The 24,690-nt window shown below is 40.8% G+C and overlaps 1 protein-coding gene across 1 annotated transcript in view; it reads right to left on the minus strand.

The window, feature by feature from the left end:
* Positions 1-24,690, minus strand: part of LOC103061032 (tetraspanin-4) — a 678,932-nt gene that overhangs the window by 513,874 nt on the left and 140,368 nt on the right. Inside the window, exon 2 of the mRNA XM_088146072.1 lies at positions 2,711-2,783. The gene's annotated coding sequence lies outside the window, so the exon portion shown is untranslated. The remainder of the gene's footprint in view (positions 1-2,710; positions 2,784-24,690) is intronic.

The raw sequence follows: 24,690 nt of genomic DNA on the forward strand, positions 1-24,690 counted from the left end.
CTGGGCAGGTGGTACGCAGACCAGATTTTAGTTTTTCAGCAGGTAACTAAGAAGTACATCAATATGAAGAGACTTACTGCACCTTGGTTGATTTAGAGGCAGTATATGATAGTGAATAGGCTTGAATTATGACATGCTTTACATGAATATGGAATTGCTGGATGTGATAACAGGAGAATATAAAGGATGAATATGGAGTTGCTGAATGTGATAAGAGCAGTATATGATGGATGTAAAGCATCCATGAGAGTAAACTGAATAGTGAATAGTTCAACATTTAGCAGGGCGTAAGACAAGGATGTGTGATGTCCCCTTGGCTGTTTAATGATGGTGAAGGTAAAAGTATGTTGGTTAGACACATGAACAAACATGTACTTTTGTATATGTATATGATACTATATTGTTGGTTGAGGACCTGAATGTTTTTCAGCAAATCTTAGATAGTATGATGCAATGAGGACTATGGATCTGAAAATTAATATATCAAAGATCAAGATAATTATATCTGATAGGGAAAATGGAGTGAACAGTTGCATGTTATATGTTAATGGTTAATAAGCGGTATGTAAGTTTTTGTACCCTGGTAGAATATTTACTAAAGAAAAAAAATTTAGAAATTGTTAAAGGTGTGGAGAAAATTTTAGTCATACAAATGGTGGTAGAAAGGTAGTGGGTAGTATACCCACTCCTCGTTTAGCAACTAGCTTGGTCAGCAACCATTGCAAATACAGTGGTAGTAAATGGTAATAAAAAAATCATTTTCTGACCAATGTGCAAATTTATGACCAAATTTTGTATCCCTGACAACAACACATGCCAGAGTGAGAGTAAAACTAACATAGCTGTACGAGAGAATTTACCTGAATGAGAGGGCAGCAACCTGTGATCTTTGCAGCACCCCTCTCTCCCTCCCTCCCTCTCTCTCTGTCACATGTTCACTTTGCTACCATTTCACTTAATGACCTAGTCATTGGAACGGAACTCGGTTGCTAAATGAGGAGTGGGTATATGAGATATGCTGTGAGGAATGTTTGTTAAAAGAATCAAAAACAACTGTGTATAAGAGTGTGTTTCTTGTTATATGGACAAGTATGTCAAGAGAAATATTAAAAATACATTGAATAAGGTATTTAAGTGTTTGTCATAAAACAAGAGACAGGGTCAAAAATATATGTGAATGAACACAGATTGAATGTAAGTGAATGATGAACAGAAGAACTACATTGAAATGAATACAGAGAAAATGAATGAAGATGAACTACAAAATAAATATATGGAGGAAGCGTGAATAGGCTGAGAGGAAGGGGAAGACAGCAAAAGTTGCAGTTGAATGAGGCAGATGAGATCCTCAAGATAAAAGAGGCAAACAAAAGGCAATACATTAAGCAGTGTACAGACATGGGGGAAGCCAGGTGGGTTACAAAGATAGAAAGAAATAGAAAGGCACAGTGAATGCTATCTGCGTCAACTAGATACAGCTATGTTTCTTTTTCTTATCTTATGCCTTTATCTTACTCATTTCTGCACTTTGCATAACATTGCTGTCCCCAAAAAGGAATTGTGTGATGGGTACGTATATAGTTACGTATCATGACTCAGCAAAATACAAATACTTGTTTAGTGGAAACAAATACATGATGTACACCCTATGTACAACTTCATATATTTATGATCCTGCGTACATTCATACATTTTCCAGATCCTAGGCCAATGTGGAAGTATTATTACATGATTATGACACTAAATTGAATTTCTTTTCAATTTCCTCCACCTCTAGATTGCTCTCAAGATATCAACATTCTATAGTTTCATTCCTAAATATAAGATGAAAATGCTCCATCCTTAATATAAAGGGATGTTAGGGGGAAAGCACAGTAAGGAATTCAGCTCGAAAAGCACTATAATCCATATATGCATTTTTAAACCAGATAAAAGATAAATGGAAATAAAAGACAAAAGACACAGGTGCCTGGAGGAAAATTTTACCATTAAAAGCGTTTTTCACACAGTTTAGAATTTTACAATAGTGTTGTGAGTTCCATTGATTTATTGGTTGGGAAATCAAACTGACAAAGGTCAATGAATGACATCATCACAAACACTAATGAAAGAAAAAATGTCCTTAGAGTTTTCAAGTAAGTTAAAAGATAATTACAACACCTAACCCAGTGAAATACCCATGAGTTTTGGGGAGAAGGAATAATCAAAGGATTATACTTTTGATGATTTTGCTGAACAGAAACAATATTTTTCTAACAGAAAAATCTATTAAATATCTACTATACTAAATCCACTGCAGAGCTACTCACACCCCACCCCTTTTTTTTTCTTTTTTCTTTTCCCCACTTCTATTTCAGTATTTTAAGGAATGAGAATGCTAGGCACACATGCTCAACTTCTACCCCTGCATTATGAAGATGACTTGTAATCACATGAAAAGGACAGCACTACTGCAGATTAAGGGTGGCATTATGAGGACAGGCCTTGTTCAAAGAGAGTTCAAAGAAATACACAGAGAAATTACTTCAATCAGGAAGCTGCAAGAACAGATCATAATTAAGAGGTTCAAGACTGCAAACTGAATTGTCAGCCCTGGCCTTTGCAGATTGTTTAAGTGGGTGGTTATGGGAGAACAAATAACTAATCAGCATAATTCTGCTTTTAGAAACACTTCACTTGCCTTGATAACTGTAAAGATTAAAAAACTTACTAGACCAAACAGGTTTGCTGCACTGATACACTGTACAGTGGTCCAGAGCAATGCTGGTCCTTCCTTGTGGCACCTATTGAAAAAAAGGAAGGAAGAAAAGAAGGAAAAGAAGGTTAATCAAATAATGACATTAAAAAAAATTAAGGTCTACTTCCACATCTCTCTCTCTTGGCTTCCAGTTCACATGCAAATCCCTACCTTAAAATCAAAATATTTATTACCAACAAGTATTTCAAATTAACCAAGGGATAATTGTTCATTTTATACTGGTGGTATATGTTGGCACAGAACCTGGACTATCATGAGATAAAATATGGAAGGAGACACAGAGCTTGACTAAACCAAACAGTTTAAGTAGAAAATAACCTTTGTGAATGTGCTGAATGATTGTATACTCTATGACTAACCATCAGAGTAATGCAAACAGTCAAACTAGAATGATCTGTTCATTGGCAGACAGTATTAATGAAAGAAATCATTTTCATTATATTTATTGAATCAAATTTATACACCGCCCATCTCACTGTATAATCATGCCAGAAGGAGCAAGATAACCTTCCATTCCAGACCAGCATTACTATATCAAAGATGGGCATAGAGAGTGCGGAGAGACATGAGAAATGAGACCGAGGGACCAACAGCCAAACTGACCCTTCTGATGGATGAGGATATTGTGAAAGATTGATATCAGAAGATTACATGCCTGCAAACAGAAGAGAACAACGCCTCTCTTCCAAAAAGGCACTTCAGTTGTAATATCCAGATCTGGAGTAACTGAAAATTGCTGCTCACAGTCTAGCACTTTGCTCTGCCGAGAAGCGTAAAACAAGAGGAGAAAAAGAGCTTGTTACTTCAGCTCTACAATTCAGCTCTTCGTTCAGCTCCCCTCTCTGACAAGGCACCTTCCCATCGGCTTTCATTTCCATGGGTGGAGTGCGACGGGCCGTCCACTCTTCTTCTGCACCAGTGCCTAAACAGCCATACAGACTCTGCCATTTCATCATTTCTGAACAGGAACAATTAGGCAGGAAATTCAGGATTGTAAGTCTGACTTTTCTTTGTTCCTGTAACCTGTAACTGTAGAATTGGTATATATATAAAAAAATAAGTCTTGCTGGTGCAGATAATGCATGCCTAGAGAAGAGAGTGTGAATCACAGTCCTTAAAGGATTTTGGCAAATATTGAATAAGATAAGCTGCACTGGGAGTTGTACTGCAGCTGTTGCAGTTATTAGCAGTGGCTCACCCATCCTGGCTCTGCACAGTAATGATCCAAGGGCAGGAGTAGTCTTGGGGCCCATTCTTCCAGTTCCAAATTATGTTTACACAAGCACCATGGGAGTAAGAGTGCTATGTGGAGGGACGGTATGAATGAGTAGTCAGATTAAATAATTCTGTTCCATTTACTATTCTGAACTGACTTTCTGTGCTTACCCTTTCTTGTACTAATCTATACTAGCCTGAGCGTAGAGTCTCCCTAGAACAGGATGCATTCCTAGTAGCCCCAGTTAGGATAGAGCTAACTCTCTGATTGCCTTAGAGAGAAGCAGTGTTGATCAGCTGTGAATACAGCTGATGGTAAAACCAGACATGTCTGCATTAAGACTACATTCATATATGATTTAGTAATGGACAAAGAGGCAGCCATGGCATATATTACCAACACTTGGTTAAGTGAGGATGATAATGTTGTCCTCTCAAGAGACCTGCCTGCCCAGGTTTTGGGTCCATCAGCAACCCTGCCACCAAGGTCACAGTACTGCTGCCCTCCCCTTCCACTAGCTGTAACTAGCTATACGGACCTACAACTCTCATTACTCCTAGACAAAAGTGATCAGTGAAATGTAGACAGGGGATGTGTAACCTTTAGGGCAGTGTTTCTCAACCTTGGCAGCTTTTAGATGGGTGGACTTCAACTCCCAGAATTCCCCGGCCAGCCTTGCTGGCTGGGGAATTCTAGGAGTTGAAGTCCACCCATCTGAAAGTTGCCAAGATTGAGAAACCCTGCTTTAGAGGGTTGGGGCCATAAAACATTTAGCAGAGCAAAGACAGCAATGTGTAGAGCAATGATGCAAAATTGGCATGACCATATCATTCACTCACAAGGAGCAGGGCAGATATTTTCTGTTACTTTTTTTCTCAAGGGGAAAGAGGAAATTTAGGTTAATTTCTTTTTGTTATTTAAACTTGGATAAATTACTTTAGAGGTGAGGCTAGATAAAACAGGTCTAAGGGACCCAACTTGTTTGCCTGGGGTTAGGCATGATGGAAATTGAGGTCTGATATAACTGAAGGGCGCTAGATTAGGCAAGGCTGCTCTACCCTTTATCAATTCTCCACCTGTCCCTGCCAACCCACCTTTCAATTTTGTGTGCTTCTTCGCATTTCTGCTTGCCGTCCCTCCAGATGCCTGTTACAGCTTCTTTGACTCGGATCCTAGTCCTCCTATGTTAAACCTATATAGCCTCACATCCTACATTCTTCTGTGTGCTGTAAATCCAACTCTTCATCCTAACGGTGCTCTCAGCATCTTGAACTTCTAGCAATTACTCTTTCATCTTTTCAGAGTTTGATTGAAAACAGCTTTCCCACTTTAGTACACCCCTTTCTACAAATTAAAGCAAACAGGGGTGAAAGCCGTAGCACCATGAACACACCCAAATGCCATAGGCACAAAAGTACTAACAGATGCAACTGCTTTTTCACACTCCAGCACTGCAAGACTAGCAACAGGTCAAGCAGGGGGGAAAAAAACAGTTCTATGTCAGCATGTATAATTTTAAGAATAACTTAATTTATTTTGGTTATACTGGATGGACTAGCTGCAATTAGGGCAGGTTTAAGTTGTTGTTCTTTAATTCCAGGTTACATTTGCTATATTTTGTTTTCACAAATGTTTACCTGCTGCATCTAAAGTCTTCATTGTGACCTTGATAATTCAGAATCTCAGGAGACTGCAATTCAGAAGCATTCATCTCCTGATGGAGTAACTTCTGCCAGGAGAACATATTTCTTCTTTCTCTTTCCCTATGCACATATCCTCAAATATGCTCCAGAGGGCTGGGGGACTCTTCCAAACCAATTAAAGCAAAAGAAGAATGGGCAAACAGAGAGATTAAGAAAAAGCCCAATTTCATGTATGGCCTTCCCAATGTTTGGATTCACATATTCTTTCCATCTTTTGGGTCTAAATCAGTGTTTCTCAACCTTGACAACTTTAAGATATGTGGACTTCAACTCCCAGAATTCTCCAGCCAGCATGCTGGCTGGGGAATTCTGGGAGTTGAAGTCCACATATCTTAAAGTTGTCAAGGTTGAGAAACACTGGTCTGGATGGATTAAAAATATATGAAATAAATTAAAAATGCAGTTCAACTGCTTATCTTATAAAAGCATACAAATTGCTGCTCACTTGAATTAAGTGTTCAGGGGTACTAGCAGTTTCAGGTGCTAAAAATACCTTGTAACCATTTTCAAGGGTCTAGAAATCCAAGGTAAAAAGAAGGTAATGGCCTGTTCCCAGCTCTTGTTATCTGAAACCACATTGTCATCTCTGACATTTTGCCAGACTATAAATCAAACTAGCAGCAAGGAAAGTCAGTCAGATACACCATAAAAACATTTATTTTATGCAGGAAATTAATCAAGTTAATATCAAGTGTTTCTTGAGAAATAGTAGCTGACAAATTTTTAAATCCTTTGGGGACAGAAAAATCTTAGTGTCAAATCTCATGAACATAATCGCCTTTTAAGGCAGAAGGCAGCTGAAACCCGCCTGTTTTAGAAGTCATAAGGCAAAGGTATTTTTGTAAAAACAAATAAAGGGAGCAAAGGGAGAAAAAGATATAGAAAACAGAAGCTCCAAAGGATCCCTCTCTGCCTCCTCTACTCTTCATGCCCTGCATGTGGTTTGCTAATGCAAACATAATCATTTATCTGCCTCTAGAGAGCAATGCTAGATTAAAAGGACATTAGGTTGTTCTCTTATCGGGGGGGGGGGGGTTGTTGCACAGTGATCTCACACTTCCCTTTCAGTCATGAGAATGAAACTGCTCTCTCATATATTAATGTGCATTTTGTAAGAACTCAAACTGAAACCAGCTGAGCAGAGGTTAAGGGCCCATCCTCCTAGCCATTTCAGCAGGGGAATCTTAAAGTTCTCAAGGTTGAGAAACACTGGTCTATACTGTCCATATAATTTTCCTTGAGACAAGGAACAGTCCACCTCAGTCCTGCCAACACTAAGCTTCTTGTCTCAAGAAAAATTATATGGACAGTATAGACCAGTGTTTCTCAACCTTGGGAACTTTAAGATGTGTGGACTTCAACTCCATGAATTCCCCAGCCAGCAACATTGAGAAACACTGGCACTGTATAGACATTCACTTGTTGCCACAGCCGAAATGACGTAAAAGCCACATAAGAGCAAAACAGGCCAAAACACCTTTCTTCTTTGGAGGAATTGCCTTCTCCAGCATTTGAACTAGCCTGTGGACTGAACCCAAGTCTTGGGCAATGAGCTTCAGGAGACAAATATAAACAGACACAGTCATTCTCATCAATGACTGTTAAAAGCCCCAAGGCTCACCTGTTTAAAAATAATTTGTGAACACTTGGATTACTCTCCCCCAACAGGCCTGTGGTAGAAGGGGAAACAGCAGTTGTGATCTGTGACAAAAAATGTATTGGCAACTGCAAAACTCAATAACTGTCCTGCTTTTTAAGACGGTCACTTCTGCAACTGAATCTTCAATCATCACCTTCTCCTTTAGCTGAAGCATCTCTCCTACACTTCAGGGCCACCCTCTCCAATAACTCCCAGTTTGTCTTGAGAGAGAAAGCTCACAGATTACAGGAAAGCAGAGACCTCCTCAAGCTTCGGCTAGGTTGGTCCTGCATTAAGTTTATCTTTTTCCAAAGTAATCACTGCAATATTTTACAAATACTGTCCATCTCTCGATTTTCTGCCTACATTAATGGGTAGAAAGCCACTTCATTCCTATTTTTTAAGCCCAGGTGCAGACTGTAACTTACAGGAACCCTGGAGGCAGTACTATATTGGTGTCTTATCTGAGACTAAGATATTATATATCTTCCATTCCCACCATGAGTTGGTTAAAGCTGACACATACATCAAATGCATTTCTTTCTGGGTTTGTGTGGCTGCCACACATGAGACTAGGAAAAGATGGAGCTCCTTCCTTTTTAGGAGTTGCCAACACATGTGACATGAATACTCACTGGGCACTCCAAATAATCTTTTTCCTTTCAAATCCTGATTCCTGCTACCTAGCCCATATATAACTTGAGAGCCAGTTTGGTGTAGTGGTTAAGGCACCAAGCTAGAAACCAGGAGACTGTGAGTTCTAGTCCTGCCTTATGCACAAAGCCAGTTGGGTGACCTTGGGCCACTCACTCCCTCTCAGCCCTAGGAAGGAATCCATGGCAAAGCACTTCCAAAATCTTACCAAGAAAACTGCAGCAACTTGTCTAGGCAGTCGCCAGTAGTCAAAACTGACTCAAAGTCACCAAAAAAAAAAAAGAGGTGGCTTGCCCTAATATTGTATGTGGGGGTGCAAAACAGTGGTCACATGCAATCCACCAGCATCTGTTTTGTAAGTTCTATAGTCCCCTAGAGTGGGTGAGGCCAAATATGTGGACTCTTCTTACATTTCCATGGGATTGGGGTGTTTTAAGTGATAAAATGGGTGCTATCCACCCTGCATAGCACTTACAGTGTTCCTTTCCCTTCTTATAATTCCTGAAACCCCCTTCTGACATGGTCCTTAGCTTGGCTTGCAACCCTCAACACGTCAAGCAAAGTTTTTAGTGCAGCTTTTAAATGAATGCCCTGCCTTTAAAAAAATGTTCACCCAGACACCTTACAGTAGAGACAATCACAAGTACAATAATAAACAGTATTATAAAGTGAGAAACATAATGTTAAGTTACCCCAAAACATTTTCTGAGTAATTTTTGGCTCAATGAGCTATAGCAGTTAAGGTGTTGGTGTAGGACAGGGAAGGCCCAGGTTGAAGTCCACCTTCAGCCCCATAAGCTCACTGGGTGATTTGGGGCCAGCCCCTTTCTCCCTCAGCACAACCTCTCTCACAGAGTTATGAAGATAAAATTAACAGAGATCCTCACATTACTGACTTTGAGTTTCTGACTGAAAGGTAGGATATAAATATAATAACCAACCCCAACAAATAAATCCTTATTGTCCACTGTTGGTTCTGTTATATACAGTTCCTTATTATCTCTCTCTCTTGTGGCAGCAACACTGAGAAAACCTTTTCTTTGCTTTGGTAATTCTGAACATATTATAGCACTTTAGTTTTGTTTCTGTTTCTCTTCTGTTTTCTTTTCTTTTTTATTCCACATTCTGTCTCAGTCTCAAAAGGCCTCCTAGAAGACCATGTGGTGAATTTAGCATCAGTATCTGACTTCGAGAAGCTTATTACACAGGTCTCACTGGAAATACAGTTCTCTGTGGATCTGGTTATTGGAAAAGAGCAAATGCTCTTCCTTTCCTGCTTTTCTGCTCAAAAAGAAAAAAGAAACACCTTATAATAGTTTCCATCTGGAGTTTTCCTCCTACCCTCTCCAAGACAGCATAAGGGTTTTTCCTACCGATAATTTCATTGTCATCTACACTCATCTCCTTTTAAAAACAATGCAGCCAGCTATGGAAAATTAAGTGCTATAACTTTAAAAGCAACCACAACTGGCATGATGTCTATTTACTTCAAATCAACCATAGCATCATTTTGCCTAAAACCTGTCCATCAAATAATCTTGTGTTCACTGCTAATGGATCCCAGGCTTCTGAAAATGTGCAGTGTTAGTGAAAGCCAACTGGGTGGAGCTTCAAGGAACAGATTGGTTACTGAGAACAACATGAAACTGTCAGGCATGCAAACACACGCACACATACTTGCCATCTTTATGATGGGAAGAGGAGAGAAGACTCATGCATTAGCCTACTGCTGCTTCACTGAAGATCACTTAGCGAAAGCAATGCTAAAGGAAAAGGTTCCTTTTGCCTGCAAAATGTTTACATAAGAAAAGAGAAATTCACATGTCACAATCTAATTAAGAAGCCATTAAAAAAAAAACTGGAATTGAGGCTTCTAAAATACAAGTGTCAATGCTCAAGTCACCAAATTGTCTTCCAAGAACCTTGGACAGGTTAAGTCAATGTGTGGGCTAGATAAAGAAATGGCGTCCTGCTGAGCTGTTATAAAATGCTAATTCAATCACCTCCAACAAGCTTATTTCAAACTTCCTCCCTCTTCCACCCTACAGCAAAAGGTTAAGACATGCAGGAGGTCTGTGACTTAAAACCTACCCCATCAATAACAGCTAACAGAAGAGTCCTCACTATTGACTGACTCCAGATGAAGACCTCCATGTCTATACTTACAGAGAGCTATCTCTATTGATTGATTCATACATTGTCTGTGTGGATGAATAGTATCCATTCTGCTTATGGATACTACCTTTTCAATCACCTTCTAGAACTGACCTCTTATAATATCCTTAACCTTACTTCTTTCATCCCCCACCACTCACTGCTATTTCTATTTCTCCTTTACCCACAATATTTCCCAAATATGCCTGCTCATATCAGATTTTTTTTTCCTTCAGGGTGGGTCCTTGTAGTTTTCTTCCAGGGGCCAACAAGTTCCAGGGGCCAACAAATGGCTAGTATTATTACCCCAGTTCTCAGAAGGGGAAATGTTATTATAGGAGTTTATAGCTCCTTGTGCCATGGAACTTGCCATGCACTCCAGATATGTTAGGACTACTTCAAATTCCTAGCCCATTGTGGAGGATGCCAACTATAGAAACAAGATGAGCTCTATATGTAAAAGCACAGAGATCTTTGGAACTCACCTCACTTCTCTAGATCTTTGCTTCTTGCATCTGCTCAGTGCTGTGCAATTTGGGGATATTCCATGTGACTGACATATGAATTCTGCCCAAAATATCAATGTTACAAAGCCCTCTGAAAAGTTATTAATATAGCTATTTATGCTTTACTGTTTTTGAGCAAGCCGCTGCTTGTTGAAACGATTACAAAACTGTGGGGAAAAATGACAAATGTTTGACATGAATCGTCACAATGTAAACAGTGATATCTTTTTCTCCTAGAAGGAATAAAATTACCCAATTTCACCAAAAAAGACATAGGCATCTTACTCCAAATGTAAGACACACATAATGCTTGCAAAATTGAATTGTCTTGGGATTAAACAGTGGGTGGTGATTCCTGATCATTATAGTTGTTACTTCTTTAAAATAGAAAGTGGGAGGAGGAAGCTGAAACTATGAGTAGAGGACAGCCAGAAGGGAAAGGGAAAATCTGTGTACTTATCTGTCCCACTTTTTACTGAAAAGTCCAGATAAACTATTTGTTCTTCAGATGCTAAAAGGTACAGGGTACGCTATGCACACTGGAAGATGAGTTGCAATCTATGTTTAAAAAAAACAAAACTCTACAGAGAGAAAAAACAAATAAACCATGTTTGAATGAAAATGGTAGAAAAGAATATTAAGACAACCCTCTCTTCGGCAACTGCTTCCTGCACTGCAACAAGAAACCAATTGAAACCAAGAATCCAGAAGAATCCTTTAGCAGCAGCTCAACATTCCCTGAGGCCTAGCATTCAATGGCATCAGTTATAATACAGGCTTCCAATATCTCTATGTTCAGGAACCCTTGATTCATGGATTTTCCTGCCCCACTTTCCAAACAAATCCTGCTTCAAAAGGATTTTGCACTGGGGCCACATGACCACTGGCAAGGTTTGTTTCATCTCACCATCACTCACTGCTTCTGTTCCCAGAGTGCACAAAGCTCTAAAATTGTTTATGCAATTTTGGCTTAGAGCGCTGCACGAACTCAGCCTCTGTGATGGGTTTACTATGATTTCTGAACCCAGTCAGTGAACACTGAATGCACGTGAAAATATCATCCTCATCCAGGAAAACTTATCTACCATTATCAATATGAAGATTGTCAGCTAACTTTCCACAAATTCCCATGGTTCTCTGAAATATCATTTGGAAAGCCCTGAGTTGCAGAATAATTCTTGAACTAGAAGATGGGAAGGATGTATTATTTTGACTTTCTTTATGGTGGTCTATACAGGTAGCTCAATTTTCTGCCCTGAACCCACACTAGCATAACTGTTTGGTGAGTCACAAATGTAGAGTACTATTCAAACCGAACTTCCCCAATCTCGAGCACTTCAGATCTGTTGGGACTATAATTTCCAACAATTCCACCCAGTGCTGAAAAATACAGCCAAAGTATTCTGTGTCCTGTGCTGCTGATAAACAAAATCCATTCCACAAATGTTACAGGCTATATGCTCAAGCCTGTAAGTGACATTTTCTCATCTTTGCTTTGCTAACATTTGTCTTCATGAAAACAAGCTTATGAAGGGCCAGAGTCCAGAAGGGCAGAGTCTCTGTAGGCAGCTGTTCTTCCTTTCTGTTACAGCCAAGTACTAGACTCTGCTTAGTTTTCAGCAAACAGCTGGCATTAAGACCAAAATATATTTAAAAATATATGACATGATTGTCAAAATATTATTGGTCTTTTCCATGGTCATCCATAGTTTATAAAAGGTTTTCTTATACACTCCCCAGGCAGCCACATACTTCTTCAGCAATTGCCTTGTTACCTATTTTCAATGTCACTTTATTATGTTAAGCCCATGCTATTATGTCAAGCTTAGCTCTACTCCAGTGCATCCCCTTCAGCAATTCAACCGTGTGTGTACGTGATTTATCCGCAAAGGATATTGCCTAGAAAAAGCATCTGTATCTTTTTAACTACAGTATAAGAAAGCCCTGGCCACAAGATGTTAGATTCCTCTTAAGTACTGTTTCAATCACAGAATAATCAGTAGTTGAAAGTAGGGGCCGGGGGGCATTTCTCCCCCTCTCTTTAATTTTTTATTCCAGAGCAGAGCAAGAAGGTTCTTGCATCATATACAAGGGGTTGTATACAAGAGGATACTGAGCAGCCCATGGATTACACATAGCCCTTGGTCACAAAAAGAAAAAAAAAAACCTACGAAGAGAGCCTTATTCATTTTTCCTGTTGGCTGGATGATCAGCTGGCAGGGAGAAAAACATTACTGTTTTTCCACTGTTAATGTCATCAGAAAAAATCATCTGTCTTGAGCAGGATCAGTAAAGGGAGGAGGACGAAGGCTATTCCCCCCTTCTCAATGGTCCTACTCAAAGTAGCTGGGAAAGAGAAGGACTAGGTTTTATCCTCCATCCTTCCCTGGGTTTTGTAATCCTACAAGCAGATCATCAGTTGCAACAAGCCTTATGTAAAGTTCACACAATTCAAGTGTTTTCCATTTGACTCTTCCATTTCCAGTTTTGGGACAATCTGCAAGGGTAAATAATTTACAGTAACTTTTATAATTACGCTGGGCTGTTAACGTGGATACCTGTTTCAGGCAGCTCAGTCATACACCCAAGGAGACTTTGTCCATCTCCAACCCCAAGATGCTTCTAACTCTCCAGAGGACCCAACCCACACTTTGAGAACTCCAGCATTAGGGAAACTGCACACACAAAAAATGCATATTTAACTGCGTACTCAAATGTATGCATTTTCCCCAATGCTTGTATTTTGTAAGCATTAGGATAAGCACATACTTTTAGAAATGCACAACTCCTGAGAAATATATACCAGAATGGGTTTGAGTCCAAAAATTTGCAGACTGATGGAGAAACAAAATAATAGAGCTGTAAAAAATGAAAGATGGATTCATCTAGCCTTACTGAGGCATGCTGGCTTTCCATCCATGGGTAGTTTTGCCTTGTATTTTTCTTCCTGATCTTATTCTGACACCTTGCCTGCAGAATCCATTTCATTTTGGAATGATCAGGCTTACAAAATGGTCAAGAATAAGAATCAATCACCAGAGGATGCAAAGAGTCAGAACCTCATTGTTGATGCATGTCCACATGGGTTAAATGAAAGGGAGCTGCTCCTCCCTCATCCACCTAACCAACCATTGGCCAAATGTAGAGTTTTTGTGGGGGGAAACTGCTCTATCCTTAAGTATTCCTACCTCCAAATTATGTAACACAGGCCCTTTGTTTCACCCATCAGTAACTGCTTGTCCCTCAAAGTACAGATTTTTAATTATTGCATCAAACAGATCTAAATAAAATAAACAGCCAGGAATCACTTTGAGATTTCTCTTCATTTCACTGGGTAATGCTACTGATCCCATTGTCTTGTCCTTACCCGAGTTTGCTTTAAAGCCATTGAGTGGATTGTACACCTTGGTTCACACTCTGAGTCTGATGCCATTCATCCTTATTGTCCTTAAGTTTAGGTTTTTGTTTGTTTGTTTGTTTGGCTGAGTACCATTATACATAACATAGCTTTAAGATAGACACAGCATTAATTTGCCTTCAAAAGTGCTCCTTGTGATCTCTTCTTAGTTTTATCTCTGCACTATTTCGGTGCCTCCTGTTTTTGCAATCACAGTCTCCCATTACTCTCCCCAAACATCCTTATTGCCTGGCATGCCCAGAGAAATCCATATGGTCTCTATGCCCAAAGGAAAACTTATGGGTGACTGTATGATGAGTCCACAGCTTGATTCTATGCTTGAAATCACAAAGCTTTGAGCTTCCTATTTCCATTTTTGCAGTTGTGCATGGAGCTGAGTCTTATATACGAGCTGCTATATTGAAGCAATGATGTTACAGTCAAGCAGAGAAGTTAGGGCAATTGATGAATCATCTATCAAAGGTTTAGAGCTAAATGTAGCCATCTTTTAGATCTATTTTTGTTTGAAATTGTTGCAGCTCAAGTTTCCTTAATAATGGCTAAGCTTCTGTTCAGTCTACCTATTACCATCTAGGACAGCATCTTGCAATCTGTGGTATACACAGCATTGACAGTATGCCAACAAAGTTCTAGATGGGATACAACTCGCCCCTCTAAATCAGGAAAGAACCCACAGCAGAGAGGAGAGCAGAGAAGGAGGGACCGCCGGGCTCCAGTCAAGTATACAGAGGTAAGGAAGCTGAGCATTCGCAACAGAGCAAAAAGCCTCTGAATGTAGGATTAGGAGGCAAAATAAGATAACATAGCTTGCTAATTAGAGGTGCCTCATGATTTGGAAGTTGTAATTTTTTTTATTAGAGATTAGGGGAAGCTCCCATCCTAGCAAGCACTGCTTCAACCCAAGTTAGTTCTCCATTTATGATCTTACAATTATAGCACTACTGTCAACAGTATAGCTGCAAGATTTATAAGGAAGAGCCTCCAAACTTTTCACTACTGATAAGTATAATGACAGAGTGTCTGTGAAGTTATGTATGACCTGATCAGAAAAACAGGTCTTTAATGTCTATCTTGTGGGACCTATGTTCCTTGGACAAGATATGAAGTAGAGCAGGGTTCCACAACCTTGGCAACTTTAAGACGGGTGGACTTCAACTCCCAGAATTCCCCAGCCAGCAAGGCTGGCTGGGGAATTCTGGGAGTTGAAGTCCACCCGTCTTAAAGTTGCCAAGGTTGAGGAACCCTGAAGTAGAAAACCTACTGGGATTTCTTCTGGGAATGTCTTCTGTACAACCATATTCTTAAGGTCGACTGAAGGGCTTGAAACTTTCTTTCTCTTTTAAATTTGTAATCATGATTTGCAAGCTACAGGTTATCCTTTGCATGTGTACCTTCCACCTATCTATGACTAATGCAGAAGTAAATTCTTCTGTGTTCCCCTTATTTTAGCATAAACAAAGAGCGACCTGCACTCTATTCTCCACTTCTTTTCTGCTACTTCTCCAGCTCATTTTCATCAGCATTCAAGGGTTTTTTGGTGCATAGTTATTCCTGCACTGCTATTTCTATAAGAACTCTTTCCATTCCTTATTTAACAAATGCTAATTTTTCTCAAGTTTCATCACTGTAAGGACTATTACAAAACTTATGCTGTTCCACTCCCTAGCAATTGAGTGTTTTAAGCCAGGCTTCTCTTTGTAAAAATCAGCTCTGTAACTTAGATTTGACTAATCGTTATTCATACTAGAAGGAACTACACTGAAGCACAGTGCAAAAATCTGCTGGGTGTACTATACCTCTGGAAAAAGTTTTCATATGAATATAAACCACTTTTTATTGTTCTATAGCATATCTTGCATCATGCTATGTAGCTGGGCTCACTGCTGCGGAACCGATAACCGATGACTACCAGGTTGTTGTTTTTTTCCCTGGGGAAAAACTAACGAGTTACAATTCTGGAATCTCAAGTTATCAGACCCATTTAGTTACTCTTTCAACTAGGTCATTTCTAGACTGACTGGCAAACAATTATAACTTGAAATGCCAAACCTTAAACGTTGAGCTTGCTCAGAGTCATGGGAGTTATGGTCCTATTGATGCTTCATGCCCTTCATGTGATTTAGAGAACATTTTTGTGCCTCCATGAAATATGAAAAGAATTGTCTTAATTTAAAGAATTTAATCATTTATTTAATTATTGGGGATGCATTCTTTTCCACCTTTGACAGATGTTGGGTATTCTTGTAACTGAAGCTGTCCCAAGCACCGCAGGAGAGTGGCTTTTGCCATCATCTAGCAAAAGTAAAGTCAGAAATGTCATTTTTGAAATCCAGTAGGAATTATTACCATGAAGCACGGGCTTCAGTCAATATTTATTTTCATTGAACTTTCCAAGTACAAATACCTCTTTGTTCTTTACAAAGAAAACATTATGCACAGATTTTCTTTAATTCACTCCCGGATTTTCTAGAACTCAGACTATTAACCCTCCTTTCCAAAGCAAAGAATCTGCTCTGGAAATGGAAATTACTTCAGCTCCAAGTGGCGGTGCTTGATAACAAGGCATTTATTCAAGACCTCCGTCAAAATCAACATATCACCAGCATATATCCTAAGCAGCACCAGAGAAGAACCTCTCTTTTTCTGCCTGTCATGACAGGCAGCTATACAAATGTTATAACAGTTCCTGCCAAAGGAGATGGTTTTGTCTGAAGTGTGCCTTTTTGTCTGCAACGAAATGCTGGCACCACGGATCTCTCAGATACACAGCTGTCAAAAAGCTCCCAACCTTCCATTCATTCATGGGGCTGCAGAGCTGGGCAGTGATGGGGCTGGCCATTGCTGTCTCTGGGCAGCAGCACACCCACCCTGCCAAGCCCCGGTGAATGAACAAGGGGAAGCGTGGACGCAGCATAGCTCTTCGTCACCCTTTAAATCACCTTTGTGCATATGAAGTTCCCTGAGCCATGTGGCTTTTTTCCATTTTAGGTTAACACAATATGTCATTATGCACCAGGAAATTCAAAGAGCAACCGCTCTACATTTTAGAATGCATAATGAAAATGACTGAAAGCAGTTTTGTACACCCAAAAGGTTGTTTGACATAAAGTGACTGCAGCAAGGAATGCTTAAAGATGGTCCTGCCTCTCCATCCTGGAAATAAAAAGCTGGTGTCATTTTTTTCCACGCATTACTAAGTTCTAATTATCAACTGCTGGACAGCACTTAGCAATAAGCTATGGCTTGTTAAACCATGGTTTGTTACATTACTTGTGCCATGCCTCACAGCCAAGCAGAACAAATAGTGTTTTCCCCGCCTGTAAATTATTTCCCCACTCCACGTCTTCTGCCTCCCTTTATAGTATAGCAGCAGAGTTTCGTTAACGTTTGCTTACTATTAAGTTTCTTGTAGAAACCAGACATTCATATCCTCCCCTCAAGAAGACACCCCTAGGGCTCCTGAATGCAGCACTAGTTAACCCTTTCCTACCAGTTGTGGAAGAAGGAGAAATGTTTTCTCCACCAGAATTTTTTTTTTTTTTTTTTTGCAGTAATGCTGCCATGGTAACCTGAGACGCACCTTTTAATTACAAGGATAGGATTATGGCTGTGCTTCCTGTCTCCCCCACCTGTCATGGTTCTACACATTCCTCTCCCTCTGAACTGTACTTTGCTCAAATCCCTTGGAGGCATCAAAAATTCAGAGGTTATGACTGATTCCAATGCCTTCACATCATTAGCTCATGCTCTGAATCACTGACACACAGCTCTTGCCTTCATTCACCTGATTTCTGAGTTTGGGCTCCACTGTGCCTTCAGAAGGGGGGGGGTTGGGGAAACAAGGCACGTACCATCACTGCACCCCCGTGTCTGGGAAAACCATGTGAAAACCATCCATCCATCTGCATCTGAGGTAAACAATGCAACTCACCCTTGTAGCAGGAATTCCTGCTGAGCCTCCAGATCACCATTTTCTTGTCAATTCAATATTGGGCACACTGTGTCTGGGACAACAAAACCTGGGTTTCCTCAAGAGCAAACCACTGAGGCAGAAGTAAGGTACTCCTATGAACTCATCCAGGAGTCTCTTATGGCTTTCAGAGGCACGTGAGACCCTGTTCCTGAAGTTGGGCTCTAGCGATTAGTTGGAACTGCCGCTATTGTACCAGCCTTCTTGCTGTGTAGCAACCTCCCTGCTTGAGCTTCTTGACACTGTCTCAGGGTTGGTAGTGGAGTTCCCCAGGCTTATGGTCCTGGGGGACTTCAATCTGCTTCCCTAGGAATGGGGTCTCAGATGGCTCAGGAGTTCATGGCCACCACGACAACCTATCCTGGGTCACCCAGGCCCAACACAGGACAGCAGTCACATGCCTGATCTGGTTTTCTTGTCAGAGCAGTGGCAATGTGATATGGAATTGGGGGAGCTCTCTGTGACTCCTGTCATGGTCAGATCATGCTCTGGTAACCATGAGATTCTCTGGCGCTGCCCCTTGCTACAGGGAGGTGGAACCAATTCAATCGGTCCGTCTCTGGTGATTGATGGACCCAGATGGGTTCTAGAAGGAGCCAGGGGTTATTCCTGATGATCTGTTGCACAGTCTGACTGAGACCTTGGCCATTGCTTGGAATCAGAGGGCAGCTCAGTGGATCGCGCCCATGTGACCTCTCTCCTCCTGTGGATCTACCTCCATGGTTTACAGAAGAGCTGAGGGGGAGGAAATGGGAGGAAAAAAGTCTGGAGCACTGCTGGAGGTCAACAAGGGATGAATTCATTTGAACACCTCTGAGAGCCACTATTAAGACCTGCCTTGTAGCAGTAAGGGTGGCAAAGTAACAATACTTCTCTGCCCTTATTGAAACCACATTGGACAAAATTGCTCAAATCTTTTCCCAGTTGGACACTAGTATTGGAACAGGTCCGATGGAGAAGCCCAGGGGACAATCTTGCCCAGTTATCTGGGAATGATTTGAACCTGTTGGGTCTGAGGAAATGGACAGGGTCCTTATGACTATGAGCTCAGTCATCTGGTCCTCAGATCCATGCCCCTCCTGGCTAGTTAAGGTTGCCCGGGGGGTATCGTGTGGTTGGGTTCTAGTGGTAGTGAATCCCCCTTTGAGAGAGGGGATCCCCCCCTTAAGGAGGCATTCGTTCACCCTCTCCTCAAGAAGCCATCGCTTGACCCCACCATACTGGACAATTTTCATCCAGTGTCTAACCTCCCTTTTTTAAGGAAGGTTGTAGAGAAGTTGGTTGTGCAACAACTTCAGCAGGCCTTGGACGTAGCAGATTATCTGGACCCCTTCCAGTCAGGATTCAGGCCTGGACATGGGACAGAGATGGCATTGGTCGCACTTCTGGATGATCTCTGTCGGGAGCGGGATGGGGTAGTGCATCTGTCCTTGCTCTTCTTGACTTCTCAGTGGCCTTCAATGCCATTGACCATGGTATCCTTCTGGATTGGCTCTGTGGATTGGGAGTGGGCAGCACAGTATTGTGCTAGTTCTCTTCCTTCCTATGGGGCCAGTACCAGTTGGTATTGATTGGGAGTGAGAAGTCCCACTTTCAGCCCTTATTATCTGGGGTTCTGCAGAGTTCGGTACTCTCTCCACTCCTATTTAATATCTACATGAAGCTGCTTGGTGAGATAACTAGTCGCCATGGGACGAGTTATCATCAGTATGCTGATGATACTCAATTACATCTCTCCACCCCTGGCAAACTAAGTGATGCTGTGATGTCTTGTCCTGGTGCCTGGAGGCTGTGGGGGTCTGGATGGGGAAAATCAGGCTTCAGCTGAACCCTGGCAAGACTGAGTGGCCCTGGGTTTTAGGGCCTTTTGGATCTGGGACTTTAGCATCTTTGGTACTGGATGGGGTTGTACTACCCCAGACAGACCCAGTGCACAATCTGGGGGTCCTAGAGTTATAATTCCTGCTCAAGGAGCATGTGGCAGTAGTGGCTAGGAGAGCCTTTGCAGAGCTTCGTGTTGTGCACCAGTTGTGCCCTTTCCTGGACTATGAGGCTCTACTCACAGTTACTCACACCCTGGTCACCTCCAGAGCGGATTACTGCAATGTGCTCTACATGGGGCTGCCGTTGAAGAGCATCTGGAAGCTTCAGCTGGTGCAGAATGTAGTTACATGGACAGTTATGTGTACCCCTAGGATACAGCAAGTTACACCTCTGCTCCGCAAGCTGCATTAGCTTCCAGTCTGCTTGTGGATGCAATTCAAAATGCTGGTTTTGACCTTTAAAGCCCTACATGGCACAGGAACCAGGTTATTTGAGGGACCGCCTCTTCCCAATTATATCTGCCTGTCCCATCAAGTCCAGCAGGAGGGGTATGCTGTGGGTCCCATCTGCTAAGGAATTTCATCTGGCAGGACCTAGAAGACATGCCTTTCCTGCTGTGGCTCCCACTTTCTGGAATATCATTCCCCCCAAGGTGAGGTTGGCCCCATCCCTGTTAGCCTTCCAGAAAGCCCTTAAAATATGGTTTTCCAGCAACCTTGGGGATCCCATAGGGAGCCTGCAAGGTGGTTGTATGATATTAGATGATGGTTATTCTCCTGCAATCTTGGCTTTTTCATGTTTTTATTTTGATTTATGTTCCGTGTTTTAAGATTGGTTACGTTGTTTTAATTGTTGCTGTGTTTGTATGCCACCCAGAGTCACATTATGTGATATGGGTGGCCATATAAATTTGCTAAATAAATAAATATAAGCCATGATCTCAACTTAGGTTCTTCACCAGATATGACCAGAAAAGAAGCTTTAGATCAGGAAAAAATTCCCCAATGGGTTGTACAGCATCTTGTACCAATGAAATGAACTCTGGTCACTCTGTTGTTTTTAACCCTTTAGAAAGTCATAAAGGTAAGTTCACTCTGGAATTGAGTTCAGCTCCTGGCAACTCAGGGATATGTACAAATAGCAACAATATGAGATCCTTCTTCCAGGATTTCTTTTTAATTTTCCAGTCAAGCCTGGAGATTTTCTGGCAGTCTCCCACTAAATTATTAACCATTCTCAATGTTATTTGGCTTTCCAAGATCACACTGAAAGTGAAGTTTAATCCAGGGGAGGGGAGAAGTGTGGTGTGTTCAGAGTGCATCTAATGTCATGATAGAGTTTATGATCAGTACTTCGCAGACATTTCTTGTTTTACCTTACACATATTTGAGAAGACCTATACAAGCGGTATGGACAGATATGCAATCCTGCTGATTTCAGTGTTTTGTCAAGGAGGTAATCGTTTAATTATCTTCAGACCAAGATTAGCAACTTCCAAGGAAACATCTTTCCAGGAAGAAGGTAATGCAACCAAAATGGCTGCCCACTCTTGAGAGCAAGAGGGGGTTGTGTGGGTGCACCGAGTACCTCTTTTTGACAGGCAGAAAACTATCACAGAAAAAATCTCTATCAAGAGTCTGGATCAGTCTTTTTCAACCTTGGCAATTTTAAGACATGTGGACTTCGACTCCCAGATTCCCCAGCCAGAGCTGGCTGGGGAATTCTGGGAGTTGAAGTCCACATATCTTAAAATTGCCAAGGTTGAGAAACAGAGTCAAGGCTTAGGAGTGATTCATTTCTCCTACCTGGTTCCAAGTGACTAGTTTCAACTGTGCATGGAAACTAACCTGGGACAAACTATGGGGCTTTATTATTTTGAAGTAACAGCATGATAAAAACAAGCCATTAATAAACTATAGCGTCAGATGGTGGTTTCTTACTTGAACATGATTTGCTTCATGGGATAGGCTGGATATAACAAACCACAACTAGGCCACCCACAACATAGTTTTAGGTTATATGCTAATAGAACCAACATGTGAAAATACAGCTAACAATAATAATGTGGTCTTGCAAATACCAGCAAATATATAGACTGTTTTATTCCATTATCTTCATTATTTAATGTACAGTATAAGGTACTGACAGTGGAGATTGTCACGTTACATCTGATACATTTAACACGTTATATATAAAACATGCTACGTTTAAACAAAACACCTAGCAAAAAGATCAAGATGTTCCAGCGTAGTAATACTAATTAAAATGTCACCGTTTGTAGAGAGAGAAAAAAAGAAAGAACGCGATTTTAGAGAACCCATAAGAGCAAGATAGATAATAGGGAAAACAAAGCAGCAGCATAAGGGAAGCAACCTTGTCTTTCAAACAATTCACTTTAACAGGTCACTAATATGATGCCTTTCTTTCTCTTATTCCATTCGCATTTCCGTTTCCAAGGCTTGCTTTATACACATTGTCCTCGTCAAAGAGGTAAGATGCTAAAAGCAAAAGAGAAGGTGCAGTGAACAAAATATCTACAACTATCAGCAGGGAAAAGCTCTGATCCTTGAGTGCCCACTGGAGCAATTCCCAAAGTTAACCCCTTCAGGACTGCTTGTATAGCAAAATATTGCAGTAGGGGCCACAGGATGGCAGAGGCCTCTCTCCATGCTCTTCCAGGATAGACGCTGTGCACCAGTGAGACAGAAAGTGAGCTCTGAACCCTGCAAACCCTGATCCAGCATTCACCCTCCTTCAAACAAGCAATCACAATCAATGTGTGGGTAAATCAGGGCTGAGTAGCTGTTGGGGGTTGCAGACCACACTCAACTTCCTGTCTTCCTTAGAGAATGAAGTTTTCATACCACTGGAGTGGGTGGGGTTGAAATTTTCAAATCCATTGCAGGGGGGAGGGTTGAGCAATGAAATTCATGGCTTAAGGCAGTGTTGTCCAAACTTGGCCACTTTAAGATGAGTGGACTTCAACTCCCAGAATTCCCCAGCTGGGGAATTCTGGGAGTTGAAGTCCACTCATCTTAAAGTGGCCAAGTTTGGACAACACTGCCTTAAGCCATGAAGAGGGGTAAGATGACCATTTAAAATTCTCCCAGGCGGGATAAATGATCCCATGTTTTGGGTTGGGGAGGGCTGAGAGGTATAATGGGTGATTTAAAACTCTCTGCCCAAACACTCAAAAACTGGGCCAGAGATAGCCCACCCAATATGGATTGGTCCACCCCAAATCATACATCCACACTTCTAAGTGAGTGTCTGCTTCAAGGTCTGATATAATTCTGTTCAGCCCAATACTTGCCTGGTACAAAAACAACTTACTGTTATTTTTTAGTACACTCCTATTTTATTTCTATTTACCTGGGTTGTTATTGGCAAGGGGACACCATGATGGATCATGTCTTGCTCCTATGACAAGTATGATTGCCACTGTGGCTGATAAAGGAAAGAAAATATAAATTTTAACTTTAAACATTAAATATCCAAGGCGGTGTTTTTCATTATTACTGTGCTGATTTCAAACAAATTATCCTATTAAAAAACTGAGTGACCAGAACAAGCCATTCCTATTCCATTTCAGGAATCTTTAATGTCAGAGACTGACAGAATTCAGAGAAACATCAGTTTAACCCTGGCAGGGCAGAAGTGGGCATGGAAAGACATGTTGAACTCTACTGCACTTTCCTGATGGGAAGTTGGGTTTTTTGTTTTTTTAATGTGTTATTGTGAAGAAGTCGAGCTAGTCTGAGTATCTTTTTGATGGGGGAGGGGGCATGAAAGAGGGCTTGGAAGTTGAGCATCATTTAGATTCAAATTCCTTCCCAGCTCAGTCCCTGAGCAACAATAGCTGCACTTCCTTTCAGGCTAATTCCTGGGAACTGATACTAAAAATGCCATCCAGCTTCCTTTAACAGTATCCATTCTCCTTCTTCAGTTCTAAATCAGACTGATTTTCCTTTTTGCACTAAAATATCTCTAAATTTGGAGAAGACAATTGCTGCTATCAAATTTGCATTGCTCACATTCTGCCATGTTTCAAATATATTTCTCAATTGCTTGGTTAATAGTTTCTTCTTAAAATCTACCCACGCATCTCTAATGAAAACAAATGCTTTCAGTGATTTACAAGTACAGAATGTGCTTTCAAAATGACCATAAAAACATAATTTCAAGTTGTTCGGCACTGCTCAGTATCTGCCATGGAATTTGGAGGAATAATCAGTATATTATTAAAACATAGGACACATTAAATCATCTTTATGCAAGACAGGGACACTCAGATTATCACATGCTTCTGCCAGCCTAAAACAGAACTGAATTCAAACCTGTTTATAACCACAACTGATCTCAAGAGAAGACAAGCCTTTCCTAAGCTATGGTCTTACTGTAATAAAACACACATACAGTGAAACCTCAATTTACTGAACTCCGATACAGTATTGCATGCAAGAGACCAAATTTCTCTGGTGAGTTACTTCATTGACATAATAATGTAATGATGCAAATTGCATCTCTGCGTTTCCATCCATTTACATTAGCTGCCTAAATGATGCCATTATGCAGATTATGTAATTTACAATATCGCAATGATGCAAACAACATAATGTTGTAAAGATGTGAGTGATGTAATTTGCATGACATCATCCCACAAATAACATAAATCGCCACAATGACATAATTTCTTATCTAACCGATTTTCATGAAAAATAGGCACTCCCTCCTCCCACCTTTACTTAATCAAAACAAGGTTGCACTGTGTTGTTAGGATACAACAAAAGGAACTATATTTTATCCTCTGCATATGCAAAAAAGAACAGAATTTAATGTTGATTCCCA

This window comes from Python bivittatus, unplaced genomic scaffold (assembly GCF_059951505.1).
Source record: "Python bivittatus isolate LINGU-HERP-01145 unplaced genomic scaffold, Pbiv_v1 ctg000480_np1212, whole genome shotgun sequence".
Lineage (NCBI taxonomy): Eukaryota > Metazoa > Chordata > Lepidosauria > Squamata > Pythonidae > Python > Python bivittatus.